We start from the raw sequence: 21,307 nt of genomic DNA, 5'->3' as shown, positions 1-21,307 counted from the left end.
CGAGGCCGTCGGGCGGCCGCTTCTTGGGAGCTGAAAGTTTCTGGTGTTTGCGGCCGGAGGAGAAAAGCGCCGGGCAAAACAAACAAAGAGCAAACCCCCAACGCGCCGCCGCTTTCTATTTTGGAAGCTCGGTGCCTTGCCTTCGGCCGAGGCAGGCTCCTTCCTGACCTTTGCGAGCGCGCGGGGCTGGCAGTCGCGCCGAGCTCCTTTGAGGCGAGGGCTGACTCCTCGCTCCGCTTTGTGCAGAGCCAAGAAATGAATATTAAATCCCTTTCCCCCGAAGGAGAGCTGAGTACCTGCTTCCCTGGGGCTCCTCGCAAGGCTCGGGGCCGGGGTGGATAACATCAGCAGTCATTAGGGCCGGCCGGGGCCGGAGCATCGCGGCGCTCGCAGCTGGGATGCAGATGGAAGGGCTGGGTGTGGGAGGGGAGAGATCAAGGGAGCCACCGGCTCCGTTTTAGGGCGCCTTGGGCAGGGCTTTGCGACGCCGCTCGCGATTTTGGTGCGCCGCCGTCCTCCTGGCGTGAGCCTCAGCCCCTAAAAGCCACCCCGAATCCGCAGCCCCTTGGTGGAGGCCGCCTTTCGCAGGGGCTGAAATTTGGGGCTCGGATAAACCCTCACCCGTAAAACCCCCCGTTCGGCTGGGTGCTGCGCCCTGCCTTAATCTCTTTAAACTGCCTTTTGCTAATCCTTCATTAGGCTCTCGTTGGGAGCTCGTTATCCAGTTAGGGCTTCGAGCCACGCGGGGCGTTATTTGGTGGAGCCGGGGTGGCACGGCCAGGGCCGAAAGCGCCCCTCCAGGGTTTGGTGGGGGGCGAGGAGGGGCACGAGCAGCACGGGGGCACCCCCTGTCCCCGTGTCCTCGCTGCGGGGCGTCATCGTGGCCGTCTCAATTCTTTGGCTCATCCATCTCTCCCCGTGCCGTCGCGGTGCCATGATGCTAAACACTCCTGGAGTTTGGTTTGGGTGCTCTTGGGGGTATTTTTGGGGGGCTGCAGCAGACCTGGGCTCAAAGGGATGCGCCCCCAAATCCTTCCCCTTGCTCCGAGCTTTAAAGAGGGCATCGGGCAGGGGCGCACCGCGGGGCGGATTCCTTCCCTGGGGGAGCAGCCGCCTTCCTGCAGGGAGTCTGGGGCTGGTGCCTGCTGCTCCGTCCCTCTTCCCCATGTCCTGTCCCCAAAATGCTCCGAGCTGGGGTCCGGGAGCTGCGCTGGAGGGGGAGAAGAGCAGAGGGAGAAGAGCAGAGGGGCGGAAAGCGCGCCCGGCCGGATGATGGAGCGGGGCTGAGGAAGCTGCGAGCTGCAAGGCACCGGGAGATGGTCTGCAGAGCGACTGCAGAAAGCAAAACAAAAACCACACACCCACACATTCCCACATGCGCATGCAAACAAGGAAGCGAGCATAAAAGGGATAAGCGAGCAGTCAGAGTTTAGGCTCAGTTTTATCTGGTTGAAAATGAAAAACCATTGCGGCGAGGGAGAGGGCTCCTGGCTTTATTTATTTATTTGTATTATTCCTCCCACCCCTGAAAAAAAAAAAAACAACATTTGGTGGGATTTCTTTCTCTCCCTGCTTCTCGTTTTGTCCTGGAGGTTGAGGAACGTGGCCCTGAAGAGGAGCTTTGGTGGCGAAAACGTCGCCGCTGCTGCCACCGCCTTCCTGCCCGACCTCTGCTGCTGGTGGATCCCAAGGGCACCGTGTCCGCGCGTCCTTGTCCCCACCAGCCGAGCCGAGGGCCCTCGCCTCTCCTCGACGGAAAGCAAAAAGCCCTAAAAATCACAAGAAGAAGCTGGTAATTCTGGCACTATCCCCGCCGTGGCGTTTCTTCGCCCGTTTTGCAGCTTGTGCTTTTGGCGCGCCGCGGGCACGGCGAGAGGGCTCCGGCACCGCCTGGCGTAACGGGGTCTCCACGGGGAACCCCAAATTCTGAAATTCCCGGCGTGGGGATGATCAGCTGGGCTTCGTGTGCCCTTGTGGCCGCCCGTCCCGCTGCGGTGCCCCTCTCCAGGCGATTTCTGCGGGGTCCCGTGAGCGCCTCGCTCCCCTTTTCCTGCGCTTTGCTTAGCGCTGGCTCCCTGCCACCGCCTGCTGCACGATCCTGGAAAGAGGTCGCGGCTTTTCGGTGGTTCTTGGGAACGGAGCTGCCTCTGCAGCTGGGAAAGCAGCGCGGTTTCCAGGCTGATAAAGAAATAGGGCAAATGCAAGCCGGTTGGAATTCCTGGGCAGCTTCGCCCCACCGCGGTGCTGGGGGCAGCGGACGGATGGCTCGGGGCGTCCAGGGCGAGATGCTGCCGGGTCCGGGCTGGAAAAAGAAGTCAAACCCCATTCCTGGGGGTTTCTGATCCTTTGCGCTCCTCAAACTTTCCATTTTCGTGCAGTCCCCGGCTGTTTCTGGGCCTTTGCACTCCTAAAACTTTCCATTTTCCTGCGGTTCCTGGGAGCTGCCTTTTTTGCAGCCGGGTTAGGAGCGGGATCACGTTTTTCTCCCACGAAGGAGGGAGCGGAGAGGGCCGGGGTTGGGTTCCTCCTCCCTCTGAGCCTTCCCGTGCCGAGCAGGGAAAACTCAAAGCGAGAGGAGTATTTTTAAAGCACAAAACTCCCTTCTTCATAAAACAGAGAGGCGGCAAGAGAGCAAAATCCCCTGTTGTAAAGTTTCCAGCCGCCCCGATGTTGTGTCTCTGGCCTCGCAGAGTAATTCTGAGAAAAAACTCGGGATAAATGCGAGCAGAGAGGGCAGGAGGGGAGAGCGAGGGCTCGAGCTGCCGGCCTGGACAGGGCGGCACGGCGCGTGCTGCAGCAGACGACCCTGCCTGGAGATTAGCTCCAAAAAAAAAAAAAAAGTAAAAAAAATCCCGAGATTACAAAGCAAACCGACCGCTTTCCACTTGTTTTAATTGGCTCCCGGGCCGGGGAGATTTTTCTCTCCCTCCCTTTCAAATCGGAAAGCTGTGATTTTCGCTGTAAATTACAGGACTTCGAAGCTGGGGCTTTAAGGGGAGGAAAAAAAAGCACCGAGGGTGCCGTGCTGTGAAGCTGAGCTTTGTGCCAGAGACCTCCCAGCTACGACCAGAGGCCACAGAAGACGATTTTTGGGTGCCCAGAGCTCCCGCGGCTCCGGGGGCTGCGTTTTGGTCCTTGGAAGGGGCCGAGGGGGGCAGCCGAGCCCCGTTTCCTACGGATCCGTGCTGCTGGTTAACCAAATTACCCAGCGAGATCTTCTGCTTGCTCCGTAGGTGCCCACAAAATCCCCCCTTCTGCTTTCCCCTCGCGGCGACGCGTGGCGGGGGCGGTGTGGGAGTCGGTGACGACGGCACCGAATGCGCCAGCGCCGCGCCTCGACGGCGAGCGGCCTCGGAATCCTTCCTGCAGAGATTTTTTTTTGGATTTCCAGCCCGGGGAAGAAGCAGGTGGAGGCCGGGAGCTGCCGTCGGGGTGGACGTGGGGTGGAGGCGGTGAAACCCCTGTAGGAATTCGTCCTCACCCCGTAGAGTGGATGTGGACGCTCGCCAGCCCCGCCGTGCCGTGGGGATCCCCAGAGCCATTTGGGGGCTTGGACCCGCAGCGTGGGTACCCCTGGGGCTGGTTTTCTTCTCCGTGTGGGGGCTGCTGCTTGGCCCCCAGCTTTTCCTGGGGGTCCTGGCTGGTTTTTGGAGGTTCCTGCTATGTTTTGGGGGATGAGCAGGGTCCGGAGTGCGAGCCAGCCTTAGGTGCACCCCTCCGAGACATCCCGTGCCTCACTGCAAGCTCAACGAAGGATTTTTCCCTGGAGAAGCAGGTTTAAAAACCCTTTTTGGCTCCCAGCGTGGAGCTGAGCTGCGATTTCCCAACCCGGGCGAGCGTGCGGGGGTCCCCGCACCCGGCTCGTGCCCACCCTGCCTCCGTCCTCCTGGTGGTTTGCGAGGTGTCGGGGGACCACCGCAGACGTTGGCCCCCTCCCAGCTCCCCCGCTGCGGCCGGAGGGTGCCGGACACCCTGCCGTGTTTGTCAGGGCTGTCAGGGCCAGCGTGTTTGTTTGGTTTCCATAGGGAGAGCAGGGCTGAGCTGCCCGGGGAGGCTGCGGCCCTACAAAACCTCCCGGGGGGGGCCGGCGGCTGCTGCTGCTGACTCAGGCGACAGCCGAGTGCTGGTGGCGAGGGGTCCGGGCTCCTAATTATCCTCCTTTTTTCCCCATTCTCACTCCCGTTGTCTCCGGTACGTGCCTCTTGCCTCGCCTCACCCGGTGGCCCTGGAGTTTGGACCCGATGAGCCGAGCGGTGCTGGCGGGTGCGGGGTCACCCGGAGCTCGTCCCGTGCGTGGGTCCGTGCCCCGTGGATGCGTCCCCTGGTGCGTGGATGGTGCCCAGGGCATGGATCTGTGCCCTGTGGATGGTGCCCGGTGCGTGGATCCATGCCCTGGTGCGTGGATTTGTGCCCCGTGGATGGTGCCCGGTGCGTGGATGGTGCCCGGTGCGTGGATCCGTGCCCCGTGGACGCGTGCCCTGGCACTTTATCTCTTTTAGGGGCATTTTGGATGGATCCTTTGCACTTCCACCCTCCCATCCCCACGGTGCAGTGGCTCGGAGCCACACGGCAGCTCCAGCACCACCACGGCTCGTGGTGCAGCGAGCTCCTGGCCGGCCGGCACCATGAGACCGTTCCCAGCGCCTCTTCCCCCTCCCTCCTTCCCTCTCCCTGCAGAGAAAAGCTCGGAGGTGATTTTCTCGTGGCCACAAACACACTGGGCTCGTGTCCCCTGCATCAGGTGTGGGGTTTTTAGGCCGTGGGGGGAGCGGTCGCAGAGCGGCTGCGCAGGGGCAGGATGGCCAGGGCTGCCCCCGCTGCTGGGGACGTGCCTCGGAGCCGTGCTGCGGGAGCTGGAGCTGGAAATTCGGAGGGAGCAGAGCGGTGCCGGGACTTTGCTTAGCCCCGTGGGCTCCTCAGCCAGCCCGGGCTGCCCGTACCTGGGTGAAAAAATCAGTTTGGTAAAAAAAAATCAGTAAAAAATCAAAAAATGAAGCTGTGGCCGCTGCGATGGGACCTGGGCACCTGGCGCCCTTTTTGCTCGCACCGGTGGGGCAGATGCTGAGCTGTGTTTGGTTTTTTTTTTTTGGGGGGGGGGGGCAGCTGCTTTTGGGGGTGTAGCATGTTTTCAGCTGCCGAAATCTGGAGGCTCTGATTTGTGGGGAGCCTTTCTGAGGCTTTTTGCCGGTCTCGTGGGTTAAACCCTGCGGGGGGAAGCCGCCTTTTCCCACATCCCTCCCTCGGGCAGCCAAAGTCCTGGCGTGGGAGATGGGAAAACCCCGATCCCGACCCCCGAAACCTCTGCGGGGCGGCCTTCCCGGGGAGCTGCTCGGTGCTTTGGGTGCAGGGAGGGGAAGGTGCCACCCGTGACGGGGTGCGTGGGTGCTTGGGGCCCCCCGGGATGGTGCCAGCAGGTGGCAATGTGGCCCGAAGCAGCGCAGGGCGAGGGCAGATGCTGAGCGTGTGGGGTACGGGGCGCCCCCATTTGGGTTTATGGCCAGGAGCCCCCTCTCCCCTCCTCCCCCAGGATGTCCTGATGTGTTTTGGGGCTGTTTCGGGCACCGGGGTGGTGCTGCAGAGGGGGAATTTGCGTTCCCAGCTCTGCTGTTCGCTTTGTGGCCCTCCCCGTGCCTCAGTTTCCCTGCTTGGGGAGGGCCGAGACCCCAGGACCACCCCACGCAGGTCCCTCCCTGCAGCCTCAGCGGGTGCCCGGGGATTCCTTGGGGCGCTGTCGCCACCAGGAGGGCTTTTGGGGACGGCTGAGCTCACGGGGCCACCCCAGGTGCAGCCCCCCCCCGGGTTACGAGGCGCGTTCCTGCCCCAGCTGTGCCGGGGATGGAGCAGGAGCAGGGCGAGCGCACCGAGCCTCCGAGGAGCCCCCCTCTCATCCCACCTCTGTGTCCCCCCCTCAGGCATCCCTATCCCAACCACGGCACCCCGGGGTGCTCCGGGACCCCCGCCGGTGCCTCTCACCCCGCCGTCCCCCCCCCCCCAACCCGCGTCCATCCAGCTGCAGGTTTCGCTTCTGCATCTCCGCCGCCCAAGGGGGAACTCAGCTGGCGAGAGCGAAACTCGGCGGCTGCAACGGTCGCACACGGGCGCACCGCCCCCCCCCCCCCCCCGTCCCCATCCCCGGCACCCCCCTCCGCGTCCCCCAGCTCCTGGCGGGGCCGTGCCGTGCGCTCGGCGACCTCCCCAAGAGCCCCGAGATGGTTTTGGGGTTCGGCGATCGCTGCCCGGAGCTGGGAGCTGCCCCGCTCCGTCCCTGAGCTGGGGGAGCACCGGGGGCACCTCGGGCACCTCGTGGAGGTGTCCTGGGTGCACCTGGGCCGTGGTTTGTCCCCGTGTTGTCCCCGTTCCCGTCCCATCCAGCGTCCCTCACGCCTTCCCCCCGCTGTTCTCCCATCCGCGGGCTCCTCGGGTTTAATTTCTTTTCCAGCGGCCGCTGCGGGCTGGAGGCACTGGAGAAAAACAGCAGAAGGTTTGGGGCCAGCAGAAGGTTTGGGGGACGAGCCCCCCGAGCGGGATCGGCCAGCGGCCCAGGGGGAAGTTTGGGTTTGGAGCCCAAATGTTTGCGGCCCCGGCCCGTTGCTAGAGGAAACGTGAAAAAAGGGAAGGAGAGATTGCGGTCGGGCCGCTCTTCCCCTCCGCAATCTGCGCCTCCGTCTTGGCCCCTTGGCATGGAGAAGCCCCAAGGGGGGGGTAAAAATGCCCCATGGGCCCCCCTCCTTCCCATTGCCCCCCAGTTCTCGGCCATCCCCGTGGTGGCACCGGGTGCCGGTGGCCCCGGGGATGTGGGCACCCCGTGAGGAGCCGGCCATGGCAGGGCTTTCCTGTGGAGGCAGCGGCTTAATTAGCTCAGGATTGATCTAATGAGGGGGCTGGGCCCTCGTTTGTGGGATTTAGGGCCTTACAGCCCCCTGTGCCAGGCGAGGAAGGTTGTCCTGGCCACCTTCCTCCAGCAGGCCCTCGGGAATAAGAGCTGCAGCGCGAGGCTGGTGGGGCAGCAAGGCTCATTTTGCCCAATTTCGCCTTGTTTTGCCCAATTTCACCTCATTTTGCCTGATTTCGCCTTGTTTTGCCCAATTTTGCCTCGTTTTGCCTCAGGCTGGCTTCCAGCAGCGAGGTGGGACCGATCCTGCTGGGAGGTCGGGGTGTCAGTGCCATGCCTCAGCCCCGTGCTCCTGCTGCCCTCGCCACGCGGGGCGAAACCGAAGCTCGGGCTTCCGAACAGGAACAGGTTTTTTTCTTTTTTTTTTCCTTTTTTTTTTTTTTTTTTTTTGCCTGGTCAGCACTTCTGTGCGGCCGGACACAAAAATCTCCTTCCCTTTCCCCCTTTTCCTCCCCTCATTTCACTCCGAAAAGGGATTTCGCTGCCCTGTGCCGCCTCCACCGCTCCCGTATGTTTTTTTTTTTTTTTTTTTTTCCAGCTTAACGCACGGTTTGGAACACCCAATACTTTTTTGCCCTGGGGGGGGGAAATAAAACCCTTTTTGCCACCGTTTGGGGACAGTGGCCAAGCACTGGTGCTGCCACCTGCGTTAGCAGAGGTGTTTCTGTATTGGTGGGCACGGGCACGGCTCCAGGCTCCGGTGGGCGCACTTGGGGTCCCCGCGGGGTCTCGATGTGACCCCCTCCTTATTTTTTTTTGCATTCAGGGGATCAGCTGGCAACCAAAAGCAGCAGCTCGTAGCACAATCCCCGTGTTAGCACATCCTCCACCCAGCTCTCTGCTTGGAGCACGGGGCTCTGCCAAGCAGCAGCGCCCTGAGCCTCACCGGGGGGCTGAGGGAAGGAGAAACCCCCTGGGAGGGGGGCTTGGTGCACACACCCGGGGCAGAATGGGGACGGGGACGCCTCGCAGCCTGGTGTTGGGGTTTGGGTGCAGGCCCGCTGGTGCTCCCCACCCACCCCTTCCCGGGCTGTGGGTGACACCTGGCTCTGCTGCGGTGACACCAGGCCGGGTAGAAAGGGCAGAAAGGGCAGGGCGAAGCTCCCGCTGGTTGTCTGTCCGTCCTGCTGCCTGGCGTGGCAGGACACGGCTCTTTTTGGTAACAGGAGACCGAGGGGTGGCCCTCGAGGGTCGTGCTTGGCCAACAGGTTGGTCGGGCTGGGAATTCTTTAATGCAGCAGGTGCAGCAGGGGGAGAGGCCGAACGCGGCATCCCCGGCCCCGCAGCTCTCCCGTTGCGGAGAGGAAGGAGCCAGACCCGTCCGTCTGTCCTGCAGCCCACAGGGCCCCATCCTGCGTGGCGTGGGGACAAACACGTGGCCGGGAGCTGCTGCGGGGTCACCCCGGGACCCCTCCGTCCGCAGCTCCCCCGTTATTTTTGGGGGGGCAGGCGCAGCCCCGGTGCGAGCCGCGCGCTCCTGGGTCCCTCTTTGTTGGGGCTGAATTTTGTAATGCCAGGAAATGAGCTGGCCGTGGGAGGGGGGAGGCGGCCGGGGAGAGGAAGGCTGGTTTTGTGGTCGAAGCGGAGGACGCGGACGCCGGAAAGCCGAGCACAATTCCTTGCTTTGCTTCGCAGGCGCTGGGGGGGGGGGGGGAGGCTGCAGCTCGGCTCGGGGGCGCAGGCGCGCGCTGCGCCACCGCCGCCCCGCGTGCGCGCTTCTCCGTGCCTCAGTTTCCCCTCGAAACCTTCCCCTCGCCCGCGGAGCAGAGCTGCTGTCACCTGGAGGACGGTGGCGGCCACACCGGGAAGCCAGCTGGTAAATGAGTGACCAGCACCGGGCTGCGAGCCCGTTTCTGCCCCGCGTGGGTCGTCTCCGCGGCCGGCCTCTGAGTCACGAGTGGGATGAGCTTCGCCGCCGCGTTTCCTCCCGGGCTGCTTCGTTGGGTTCCCCGCCAGGGCCGCCGTCGGCCCAGCTCGTGCGTTTTGTTCCCCGGGGGGGAGCGTCCCGAGCCTGCAGGTCGGTGCCGTTCCTCGGTGGGCACGTGCAAGGCTTTGCAGGGAAACGGGGAAGTCGGTGCCGGAGCCCCGGTGCCGCGCCGCAGCGCCCTGCTCGCGCGGAGCGGCCGCTTGCCCCTGCCCTGGGTTAATGATCACTTGGATTTTATGGTTGCTTTCATTCCCGGGCTCTTCTCGGTTTCTTTTTCTCCCCACTGTCCTTGCACTCATCTCTCACCTTGCTCTTGTCACCCTTTTCCCTCACTTGTGCCCCGTCACACCTCCTGGCACCGACGCCTCTTAGGATCAGGGCTTTCGGCTGCTTCCCCGGGGCTCCGTGCAGGCTGTCCCCGCTCCAGCTGCGGGGTCACCATGGGAGGGGACCCCCCGGCCGTGCCGTGCCCTATTTGCTGCCTCCCTCCCCTCAGCCTCACGGCCGTTCCCTTTTTCCTCTTGCAGCTTGACTGACGAGCGGTGGCCGCAGCTCCTCGGCTGGCAGGATCCCAAGATGCAGGAGTCCGCGTAGCAGGTAGGGGGGACGAAAAAACCCTTTTCCTCCCAGATTTGCTTTCCACGGGACGAGCATCTCCCCCTGGCCCCGTCTTCGCCGGGAGCTCACCTCCAAATTTTTTGCAGCGGGCACCTGAGGGGCTGAGCACCGCGGCCACGCTCCTTGGAGCAGCCTCTTGGGCGCACGGCGGCGTGGGTCGGGGCTGGCAGCGCTTCCAGCCCCCGTGGCAGGGAATTTTGTGGGCAAAGCTGTCCCAGGGCAGTCGGCTGGACGAGCCCTGCGGGCAGGAGCCGCTGTTATTTTGTCCCCTCGCCTTCCCCAGGAACGAGGAGGGAGGGAGGGCGTTGCGGTGCGGCTCAGAAAGGGCTCGGTGTCTGCGCGCTCTCCCTTCCTGACCTTCTTTGCCTCTTTATTGCTCTTACGGTAAATGTTTGCATCTCCGCCGGCTGTAACGAGCTTGTGGGAGAGCCGAAGCCGCGTCCCTCGCTCGTGCGGAATCTTTGGTTTCGTGTAATGCATGTTCCCTCTCTGCTCTTCGGATCAATAAAAGGAAAGGTCTTAAAAATAATCCGAGCCCAGCTCCCGAAAGGAGGGGACTCTCTTCCCTCCGCTTAGCAAGCACTTTGGCTGGCTTGAGATGGCTTTTTCAGTGCCGGAGAGGGGGCAGGTGAGCTGTTTGGAGGCTTGGGGCTGGGAGATGGGAAGAGCTTTGCCCATTTCCCTGCAAGGTCGGGGCCAAGGACTTCTCCTGCTGCCGTAAATCCGCGGGGCGAAGCGGTGGGTGGTCCTGCTGTATGGGGGCAGGCGAAGCGTCGGGCGATGTTGTCCTGCCGCGTGTGACAGCAACGTGGAGAGCCCGGGGACACGGCGCAGGGCTGGGTGAGGACAGGGCTGGCTCCCGAGCACCGTGGTCCTGAGGCACCCCCGGCCCCACTCAGGATGCCGGGGGGCAGCAGCGGGATCTCTAAAAGCCTTCATTCGTCCCCAAATGCTGCTGGAGGCCGGTGTCTCTGCGTGTTTTACGTCAGCACAAGCGCTCGGGTTTGGGGCTGGGGGCGCCGCTGGAGGTGCAGGCGTTGAGTTTGGATCCAAGGAGGAGCAGCTCAGCAATCCCCGCACCTCCACGGCCGGCACGTGGAGCTGGTGGCTTCCAAAAACACCTCTGGGGGCTGCTTTGAAGCTCGTCCCCCCCCCGGCTCACCGAGTGACAGGAGCAGAGGGATCGGCCCAGCCTCGGAGGCGTGCGGCGACCGGCGCCGGGCGCTTTTGTCCCCTCCAAGCCACATCCTCGCGTCCCGCGGCGCTCGGTGCCCGCGCTCGATGGGCATTTTGTGCCCCATTTTGCTCTGCCCGAGCTGGGCTGATGCAGGAGCTCTTCTTGGGACCGTGACCTTAACGGCATCGACTCCTCCGTGTCCTGAAGACAGTCGCATCGCCGCTCAGGAAATCACGTGCCCGGCACCGCGTGCGCCAGCTGCAGGGGCTGTGCCAGCCTGCTGCCTCTCTCTCTCTCTCTCTCTTTATGGGATTTTGCAGCAAAAAGGCCGATTTCCCTCTCATGGAGAAGAGACCTGAGGTTGCCGGGCCTGGCGCCACGTTCTTTTTATGAATTTTGGAGGTTTAGTTCTGGTGGACACCTGGGCTTGCGGCCGCTGGGATCGCACCGTGCCGTAGCCACGAGCAGCCCCTCACCCGCTGGGTTTGGCACGGGGCAGGGGGACGCTGGAGGAGCTGTAGGGTCTCGCCACAACCCCCCCGGGGGTTTTTGGGATGCCCTTCTCATCCCAAAAGAGAGGAGGAATTGGCAGGGCGATTCCTCCAGCCCTGCACCCTGAGGTCTCCTTTCAGCTCCGGGGGGCTCCGAGCGGGTGCCAAAACCCGCGGGCATCCCGACGCTGGAGAGGAGGGGGCGAAAACCATTTTTGGGGCTAAAATCCTCAACTTTGGGGGCAGAGCCAGCCCCGCCACACCGAACCACTGCCCTGGCCGCGTGGCTCTGACCGGGGGCTGCATCCCCTGCCCTGTCCCCCCCCTGCCCTGCGCCCCGTCCCGCGTTTCCTCCCGGCCGCCAGCGCCCCGCGGACGTGGAAGGGCCGCAGCCAGGCTGTCTCCTGGAAGGCCCCGCTCACTCTTTCCACTGGAGAGTTAAAATTAGCAGCTGCTTTTTTTAAAACAGGCGTCGCTTTAAAAGCCCTGCCAGCCCAACTGGGTTTCCTTTTATTGCCCCCCCCCCAACCCGCCGCCACCTCCTCCCCGAGCTCCTTTTTCTCTGGAGTTTTGTTGTTGTTGTTGTGGGGCGGGTGCTGCGCTTTTCTCCCCCTTCTTTTTTTTTTTTTAATTTCCCTCCTTTTTTAGTTATTTTTTATTTTTTTCCCCCCTTTTTGTCCCTCTCTGGTAAGCACGGGGGCAGGGTTTGGAGCCAAACAAACAGCTCGGGGCCCCCCACCCCGATCACCTTCTGGGATTTGCAGCCCTTATCTCTTATCAGCCTCCCCGCTGTGCCTGGGGGGGCTGCTTCCCCTACACCCCCCGTTTGCTCTGGCACGAAGCTCCAGCATCCCGTTAGCCCCACGTACCCACAGCTTGGGGTTTTTGGGGTGTGGGGGGGTCCCATATCGGAGAGATCAGCTGCACAGGGAAGGGGAAACTGAGGCACGGGGGGAGGATGCTCCTCGCTTATGGGATTGGGATGGGAGAGTTGGGATTTCCCCCAAAACTGTAGGAAAACTCGCTCCGAGCCCGGCTGCTTGGTTAACACGGCTAAAACCCATCCGGGTGGGGGCCACTTTTGCCCCCCACCCATCACCACAGCCCCCCAGGGGGACGCTGAGCGATGGCACGGGACGGATCCGTCCTTGTCCCCTCTCCACGTGGCTCGGGGAGGATGCCCCGGGGAGGGGGGGACCCCGCTCGCCCCGGGGGCTCGCAGGCGCCGAGGGGACCCCGGGGCCGGTGCTCGGCGGTGGCCGTGGCAGCCCGGATCTGTGAAAGCAAACAGGAAGCCGAGCGGGGAGCAGCCCACCCTATTTACTCGCCCACAGCTCGCTTGTTTACCGGGGGTTCCCCCCTGAGGTCGGTGCTGGGGTTTTTTAACACCTTCCTGCTCAGCCCTGCCCCGGTTCGGGGCCCCCCCAGGGTGGGAAGGGGGCCTTTTTTGGGGGGGGGGACCCAAAATTTGCTTTCCTTCCAGCGCATGTGGAGGAACTCGGGGTAGGGGTTTGGCTCTACGGGATGCAGGGATGCTCGAGGTTGGCTGGTGTGGCTTCTCCAGGGTTTTTTTGGGGGGAGAAGGGAGGTGAATTGGGGTCCAAAAGGGGTCGGTGCTGGCGGTGCTGTGCCCAAATTTCCCCAGCTGCTGAGTGTGCAGGAGGAGTGGGGTGAGCTCTCCAGGGATTTCGGCTGGTGGTGCCATCCGAGGGGGCTGAGGGTGACCAACGGAGGTGGAGGGGTCTCAGATATGGGCTTGCCCCCCAAGAATAAGAAGTCCCGGAGGTGTCCGAGCCTGGGGATTTCCCCTCACCATCTCCTGGTGTGGGGACGCAGGGACCCCAGGGATTTGGGGACAGACGCCTCTGCCCCTGCGCTTTTTTGGGGTTCCTCTTGGCTTTGGGGCTGGGACTGCTTTGATCCTGGGTGGGCCTGGGTTAGGGCAAATCACCCCAGTAATACTTCTGCTAATTCCAGTAAGGATTTTAAGATCCATTTCTGTGAAAACTTAGGTGCAAAGCCTGTTGGAGGGTGGGATTTTTAGGACGAGTTTTAGGTTTTTTAGCTCTTTTAGTTCTTTAGCACGCCGCCCTTGGAAGAGGATCTGGGGAAGGACCAAACCCAGCTCAGAGGCTTCTCCGTGGCCACTGAGATCTTGGTGGCAACAACCATGGGGTGGGTGAGAAACGCCACAATTTGGGCTAAAAACCAACATTTAGCCAGTGCTGGGGGGGCTCGGCGGGGTCTTCGCTCTGGGTTTGGCACGGTTTGGGGCCGGGGTTTGTGGCCGCGGGTCCCATCCCTGATCTTTGGAAACCAAACCTGGGTCCCGCTACCTGCTCCTGGCCTGCTGGGAGACTGCTTCCCTCCTCCTGCTCTACCTCTTTTTTCTTTTTTTTTTTTAAATTTTATTTTTAAATCCCCTTTCTTAAGCCAAAATTTTGGCTGAAGCGCTTTAACTTCTACCCGCCAACTTGTTCCTCCTGCAAACCACGTGTTTTCTCCCCCCCCCCACAATTTGGAAGCCTGCAGAGAAAAAAAAAAAAAAAAAAAAGCCTTGTGGCCACATTTTTTTTCTCTTTTTTTTCCCTATTTTCCCTTTTCCAAGAGGACTTTCCCCCACTGGGACTCGCCTTCACCCACAACACTTGGGCAACCCCTGACGGCTCCCGGCTGCCTTCGGGTCCTGCGGGTGCCCCCGGCGCTGGGTGCGGGAGCATCTCCGCAGCTTCCCCGCGCTCGGGGGGCTTCGGGGGCGAGCTGGGCACGGGCACGGGGCCGGGCGGTGACTCAGGCTCCTGCTTTCTATTCCTGGCAGGGCCAGGAAACGCGTCGGGAGCGCGGGCGGCGTCGGGCTCACGGGGCCGTGACTGCAGCCAGCGTCCCCAGCGCTGCCGGGCCGGGCATCTCCTCGTGCTCGCCCCCGCAGCTCGCTGGGGTGGCCAAAATTGCGGGCCCCGCGGCGTGCCGAGGCTTTTCGTAGCCTGGCCGCCCATCCCTCGCGGAGTTTTGGGGTGATTTGCATTGTTTTGGGGTTATTTGCATTTCCCGAACGCCCTCGGGGAGAGGCGTGATGTGACGTGGGCGTGCGCGTGAGCAAGTCACGGGGACGCCGCGGCGAGGGACGGGGCCGGGCGTTTTCGGGGTGCAAGCAGCCATGTAAACATGTCAAAAACAAACCCCAAAGCTTCTCAAAACCCAAGGATTAGCTCCAGGGCCGTGGGACACGGATGGGGTTAAAACAGCTCCAATTTTGCCTTCCCCACTAATAGGAAACACACCGCAGCGGGGCCGGCTGGCGCAGCCGGCGGCGGCCCTCGGCACGGGGACCCTGCACGGCTCGGTTTGGTTTTGGCTTTCCAGTTTGGCCCGGCTCGGCCCCAGTCATCGCCTGCAGCAGGGCCAGCTGCACGGGGCGGGGAGGACAGGTTCTGTGCCGGGAATGGGAACAGGAATGGGAATGAACGGGGCACTGGAGAGCGAGCGGCAGCAGCTGACGGCCAGCTGTCTCCGCGAGCCGGGGCCGGATCCTCACCCCCAGGCCAGCCTTTGCTGCCGTCTTCGCCCCGAGGAGCGAGGGCTGCACGTGGATGTTTGTTCCCTTTACTCCCCAAATCACTCTGTCTGGTGGAAAGCTTCCACCGAGGGGCTGGGGAGCAGAGTTTGGGGCTGGAACTGGGCAGGGAGGCGCGCGGACGTGCCGCGGGCTGACTGGTGCTGTGAGAATGGGGTCTGGTGGCTGGGATGGAGGCGCAAACCCAGCCCTGGATGTTCCCAGTGCTGCTGCCCGATTTCCCTCATCCTTTTCGGGGATGCTCCGGCGTGCTGAGCCTCACAGGCATCCAGCACAGCAGCAGGCTCTGCGTTCCCATCGCGTTCCTGGATGGCACGGCGCAGCAGCAGCCACCGCCGGGTCTCGTGGAGTTTCCCCTGGGTAAAACCCACCCTGGGGAGAGATTTGTCCTCGTTGTCACCGGGGGAAAACCCGGCCCCGCTCCTGGAGAGCCCCAGACTTTCCTTCTGGGCAGGTTTCACCCTCCTCCCCCTGCAGAATCTCAGTGCGGAGCCGCGCTCCCGTGTCCTGGTCGAGGCAGGGGTCCGGAGGCAGGGGTGGTGCCCATCAGGCCTGTTGTATTTTGGGATTTTCGAGCCGTCAGCATCCTTCTGGTGGCCCAGGGGTGCACCCTCGTGCTCAGGAGCAGAGGTTTGGGTCCCTGCTGCACCCTTCTCACGGTGGATACCCGGCGCTTACCGTAACAGGCGCTGGCGCCGCGTGGCGCCGCTCCGCCTCGGCTCCCCCACCCCTCCTTGGTGTGGTGCTGCACGGTTTCCCATTCGAGAGAGAAAACCTCAAAGCGAAACACCGAAGCGTCGCCACCGCCGGGTGCAGGAGCTGAGCTGCCCTGGGGGGAGCAGGGCTGGGTGACCCCAAAACTGCAGCTACTTCGTCCCCATCCATCCCCTTTCGTCTCCATCCATCCCCTTTCCTCTCCATCCATTCCCCTTTCCTCCCCATCCATCCCTCCCCATCCATTCCTCCCCTTTCTTCCCCCTTCCTCCCCTTTCCTCCCCAAGTCCTCAACCCAAACTCCCCCCTCTTCCTCTGCTTTTTGATCCAGCCCTGCTTTTGCTCCCCCCCGGCATGGGGACGATTTGACAGCCTCCTGCTTTCCATCCGGGCTCGGAGCGCAGGATCCATCCCCCCTAACTCAGCTCCCTCTCCTTCTCTCCCTTTTTTTTTTAATGAGTCAACCTCTCATCTGTCATATTAAACCTCCTCATTACCAGGTATCTAAATTTTGCTCTGACAATAGTGACAGGGGAAGCTGCGATATCATTGCCGCGGCGCATGGCTACGGGGAGCTGGCAGGTGGTTATTTCGTGCCCTGCAGGGAGCCGTGGGGGTGGGCGACGGAGCCGGATAATGGGCTCTGGCTTCCCTTCATTTAGAAAACTGTACTTAGTGCCGAGGGAAAATTACCCCGCTCCCCAACGCCGGAGCTGGTGACGGATGGAGGACAGGAGGGAGGCGAAGCGGCCTCGCCATGGGACCCCGGCATCGCAGGTGACGGCGGGCGCGCGGGGTGGGCGCGGGACCCTCCCCGGCACCATCCGCGGCCCCGACAGCGCCTGGGAGGGCTGGGTGCCACCTGCGGGGGTGCCACCGTGTGGGTGGCACCTCCGGGGGTGCCACCGTGTGGGTGCCACCGTGGGGATGCCACCGCCAAGGTCGTGCCGCTCCAGGTGGTGGCTGTGGTGGCGGCGAAACCCGTCCCGTGCCCAAGGGCGCTTCGGAGGTCGCTTGGCAAAGCTCTGCCTGGCCTGACGCCTCCGACCCGTGCTCCCCTGCCCTGTCCCCATGGGGTGGCTCCTCGGGGGGCGTCCCAGTCCCATGGGTGCTTCCTCCCAGCAGCCGCCTTCTCGCCTTTGCAGAGTGTGAGCGTCCCTGGGTGGCTTCTGGCTTTCGGCCAGCGCCGAGCAGGGCCGCGGGCGCGCCGCTGACCTTGTCCGGGGGGCCCCCTCCCCGCTTCCTTCCCCCGTGTCCTTTCCATTTAAGTGGTGTGGGCAGCCACGAGCCTCCGTCGGCTCCGGCCGTGCCGGTGGCATGGGGAGGGTGAGAAAGGGACCTCGGGGATGTGGTCGGCCACGGGCTGTGAGGGCACCCCCGGCTCATCGCGGCCCCTTCGCCTCGCGCCCGGTGTGACGCCGGCACAGACGAGCGCAGGAGCTGCAGGGGAAGAGACAGCGTGCCCCTGGTTAATGCTCTCCCCAAATCCTCTAAAGCCCCCCCTGCGAACGCTGCTTCTCCAGCCTCGTTTAAGGGCTGTGCTTTTTTTTTTTTTTCCCCGGGCTCGGCCGCTGTTGGCACGGCCCGCGGTTTTGTTACAGCTCGGCGGAGCCGGCGGCGCGGTTGGCATCTGCTTTTCTCCAGAGAACGCCTGAATCTGGGTCAGGAATATATGTATCTTTTCAAATTCCTCGGGGGCCTGATTGAATCCAGCCTCGATTCTGCTCTCTGGAGCCTCCCGAGGTCTGTACCTGCAGCTTGGTGGGACGGATCCTGCGCCGGCAGCGGGGGCCGTTTTTGCAGAGCCCCCTCCCCGGGAAGCCGCCCGAGCCGGGCGCTCGCTGCTCCAGCTGCGCGCACCGGGCGTTGGGTGCGCGGGAGGGACCTGCCCGCCCGCTCGCTGCCAGGCTCCTCGCCGCATCGTGCCGGCTCTGCACCTGCTCCAAGAGCAGGATTCGGCCCCTGGGAGGGCTCGGGCGAGCCCTGCAGCTGCGCTTCCGAGCCAGGTTTGCTCCGGAGCCGCGTTTCGGCCGCCTTCCTCTCCCCTCCCCCCCTGCCTGCATCTGGAGGCTCGGCACAGGAACCCAGATAGCATCATCCTGAAACCAGAATAGAAGCTTTGGAGGAGACTCGAGCGTGTTTGTGCGGTTTTGATCTCGGTTTGGAGATAAAGAGGTGCTAAACAATGCTGAGCTGGTGAGTTAGCCCTTCGCACGGCGCGCAGCGGGGCCGGGGGCGCGCGGACACGCGGTGCCCGACGGAGCTGTGGCCGTGTCCTGCCCGGTGCCACCATCCTGGGCGAACCCGCGCGGGGCGATGGCTCGCTGGGGAGGTGATGGCGAGCACGAAGCGGCGACGTTGCAGGAGGAGGAGAAGGAGGAGGAGGAGGAGGAGCGGTGCCAGCTGAGCGCCAGCACCGTGCGTTAGCGCCGGGGGCTTCTCGTCCCCCCTTCCCCACGGGAGAAGGAAGCGGGGTCCCTCGGATCCCGAAGCCGGCGAGGAGGAAACGAAAAGTCCTTGGTGTCAGCGTAGAGGATATGTAAAAAACAACAATTCAGGCACAAAAGGCCGGCCCAGCCGCCAGCGAGAAAAGGAAACAGGAAGGCAAGAACTGCAGCTAAACAGTCAGGTTCAAGAGGTGACCCGAGCTCAATCCGTAGCCTTGGGAGGTGGAAGTGCAGCCCTGCGCCGCTGCCGGTTCGTGCCGTGGTGAGACCGAGACGCACGATGCTGGGGGCTTGGACACCTCGGCTGCGCTTTGCTGCTTCGTTTGCAGGTGCTTTTAGGGCTCTTTTGCCACGGGAGAGAGCTCAGGGGTGCTGCCAGGCTGCTCTCAGGGCTCTGCGTGGTGTCTCCCGGGCTCGGCTGCTTTTCCTGGGGGATGCTGTGGGTTTGGCACAGGGGGGGCCCCGTGCTGGTGCCCGCACAGCACCGGCTCCTCCCTGCCCTGACCGGAGAAGGATGCCCCAGCTCGAAGGATGCCAAGCAGGGATAAGCCCATCTTTGGGATAATTCCTCCAAATCCTCATTAAAGGGTGGTTTTGTGCTGCGGGAGCGGGTGGTGCTGGGGCGGGGGGGGGAAGGCGCTGGCTTTTGGCTGTTGTGGTTTTATTTTGGGGTGTGCTTCCCCGTGCCTGGCCCCTGCCACTGGCCGCTGGTGCCTCCACGTTGCTGCTTGCAGCAGATCTCCTTTCCTCATGCCTGGCAGGAGGTGGGAAACAGCCTTTCTCCCTTTAATTTGGGATTCAATTTTGGATTTAATTTGGGGATTTGCTGTGCCGCTGGCAGGCCTTCTCCCTCCCGTTCACCTCCTCCACCAGCTGAGCAGTGCAGGGCCCTGCACCCTCTTCCCGGGGCAGTGCTTTTCTTCTTTTCCTTCCTCTCCAAATTTCCTTCCAGATTTTGCTGTCCCTTTTCCCCCTGCTTCCACCACGGGTTTCTGCCCTGGTGCCCCGGGGAGCGTGGATCCGGGAGCGCACCGGGAAGGGCAAGGCCACGCAGAAGTGCAGAGCGGGCAGCACTTGAAAGGAAAAAAGTTGTTGTGTGTTTTTTTGTGGTTTTTTTTTTTTTTTTTGGAAAGGATACGATTATTTGCCTTTGCCTTCCTATTCCGAGGGCTTTGGGGTTCGCCGTTTTGATCTCGCCTTCACAGCTGCGCGGCGGCCGCTTGGTTTATTGGAGCTGACATTGTGCTGAGCTCACAATGCGGCTGACTTCAGCGAGGAGGCAACGAAAAGGGGACGCGATAAAAGTGCGTTAAAAATAGCAAAAAAGGCCCCCAAAAGTGGGTGTGAGACCCTGAGCGCCCCCGCTTGCTCCTAGGGAAACACAGGGATTTTGGGGGGGATGGAAAAAGGACGGTGCGAAGGACCCCGCTGCTCGTGCAGTGCCAAGGGGAAATATTTAAAAATGGGTAAAATAGGCTGTAAATATGTATAAAGGGTCAGGAATGCAGGAAAAAAGTCTCGGGGGAGATGGCAGCTCTCGTGCCTTCCCAGCTCCTGGGCTCAGCACCCCCCAAATTCCTGGTTTTGTGCAAACACCTCCCAGCTGAGAGGGAGGTGCTGCTCCTCTCCTTTCTTCCCCCATTTGCAAAATGCTAACTCTGCTCCCTCGCCCGTCTCTCCAATTTGAAGCAATTTGCTCGGAGCCGGGTATGAATTACTCAGCACGGAGTTAACCAGCACCTGCTCGCAGTTAATTGGCATGTGTGTTAATTGCCGTGACAGTCGTGCTGGTGCGAGCGCGCGAGGGGGTGCCGGGTGGGAGGGATGCGGCCCCGTCCCAGCGCGACTCGCGGGGGCAACGCCAAATTTCCCCCGGGGTTTTGGGTCCCTCTGATCCTCGCAGCGATTCCCAGGTGCCCGTGCTTTGCCGGGCTGAATTTTAGGACTGTGGGGATTCTCTGGTGTCTTATTAAAGGCTGGGCTTTCCCCCGGTGTGCGACTCGTTGGAGTGCCGTGGCTTGGGGACGGCGACGTCCCCTGGGCTTGGTGGGCACACGGGGTCGGTGCCTCCTTGTCCTGTGATGCAGCGAGCCTCGTTTCCTTAGAAAACCAGGCTGAGGAGCGAGGAGCTGCTGTCTAGAAGGGCAAAAAGATGGTTGGGTCATCGGGGATATTACTCAGAATTAAAACACCCGAGGCCCCGTGCGTTACAAGTTAGTGAGGAGTTTGAACTCTTTTTAAAAGTCCCAAGTCCTGGGTGCTTGGGAACGTGTGTCCCGGTGCTTGAGTCCCCCCTGAGCGTGCCGGAGGGTGATGGGAGACCCCAGTGCTTTGGGGTGGGTGACTGGGGGCTGAAATGATTCGCAGGGAAGGAAGGGACCCGCCGGCAAGGTGCGTGGTGGGACCCGGCGCTCGCTCCGCGTTCCTTGTGCCTGCAGATGCTGCTCAGAAAGTGGAGCCTGTGGTCGGGCTTTCTGAAACAGCCACCTGGCCAGGAAGCTTGAAAGAATACCTGGGTTTAAAAATACCTCGGGGGAAAAAAGAAACCCCGCAACGCCCTAAAACCCCACCAGCAACATGGAGAGAAAAGGGGGGAGTTTAAAAACCTCCCCGTGGGTGAGCTTGGAGAGCAGCAAGCTCTGCAGTGCTGCTCTCAATCCCTTCCCTTCTCCCATCGGAGCCCCAAATTTGGTGTTTTCCTCCCCGGTGCCAGCTCTGGATCCTCTCCCCTGGGGACGAGCAGGAGGAGCAGCATCCTCTGGGCAGCGTGGGCGAGCACCGGGCCGGGACGCGCCGTCCCCATCCAGCCGGGGCAGGCTCCAAGGAACGCGGTGTGGTGGTTGAGAAAGGTGATTTGCGTCGGGACACCTGGGTTTTATTTGCAGCTCGGGGAAGGGAGCGTGGTTTTGGTGCGAGAAGCACGAGCAAGGCTCGGGGCAGGGCAGGGCTTTGCTCCTCTCGGCCCCGGCTTTGTGAGCTCTTGGCTGCGACAGCATCCTGTGAAGGAGTCCCACAGCCGAGTAACGTTAAAATATGTTTCCTTTCACTCGCTTTAAATTTACGGCCCGTTGTTCTGCAGTGTTTATTGTTGCTGCTGGAGAGTTCCTCTCTGGTTTGGATAGCAAACCCGCCGTCGTTTCGGAGGGTTGCTCCGTCCAAGCGCTGCGGCAGAAGGAAAGAATTAGCGTCCTGCCCCGGGTCCGGATGCGGAGCTGTTGCTGCTTCGTCCTGCCGCTGGCGGTGCCGAGGCTGGGGAAGGTGCGTGTTCTCAGCCAGCTGAAGGAAACGGCTCCGAAGGGAGAAGCTGCAAAGAAAACTTTGCAGAAGGCTCCTCCTGCTTTTTTCCTAGTCCTCGCACCAGCCCCTCACCTCCCCGCGGTGCTGGGAGCGTGGTGATGTACCGAGTGCGCGCTCGGAGAGGTGATGGCACCCCTGGCACTGGGCCTTTCTCAGCCTCTGGTGTCCAG

At 62.4% G+C, this 21,307-nt stretch overlaps 1 protein-coding gene across 12 annotated transcripts in view; it reads left to right on the top strand.

Annotated features, from left to right (window-relative positions):
* Window positions 1–21,307, top strand: part of MEF2D (myocyte enhancer factor 2D) — a 61,573-nt gene that overhangs the window by 15,341 nt on the left and 24,925 nt on the right. For 10 of the 12 annotated variants that reach the window (XM_082781114.1, XM_082781111.1, XM_082781118.1 and 7 more), the window contains exon 2: window positions 9,347–9,416. The exons of 1 other annotated variant lie outside the window; for it this stretch is intronic. The gene's annotated coding sequence lies outside the window, so the exon portion shown is untranslated. Of the gene's footprint in view, window positions 1–8,735; window positions 8,910–9,346; window positions 9,417–21,307 lie in introns of those variants that run through there. One more of the 12 variants, XM_082781112.1, reaches the window with a different exon arrangement.

Source organism: Aythya marila (genome assembly GCF_965140915.1).
Source record: "Aythya marila genome assembly, chromosome: 29".
In the NCBI taxonomy this organism is placed as follows: domain Eukaryota; kingdom Metazoa; phylum Chordata; class Aves; order Anseriformes; family Anatidae; genus Aythya; species Aythya marila.
This window is presented reverse-complemented; position numbering and strand designations above follow the sequence as displayed.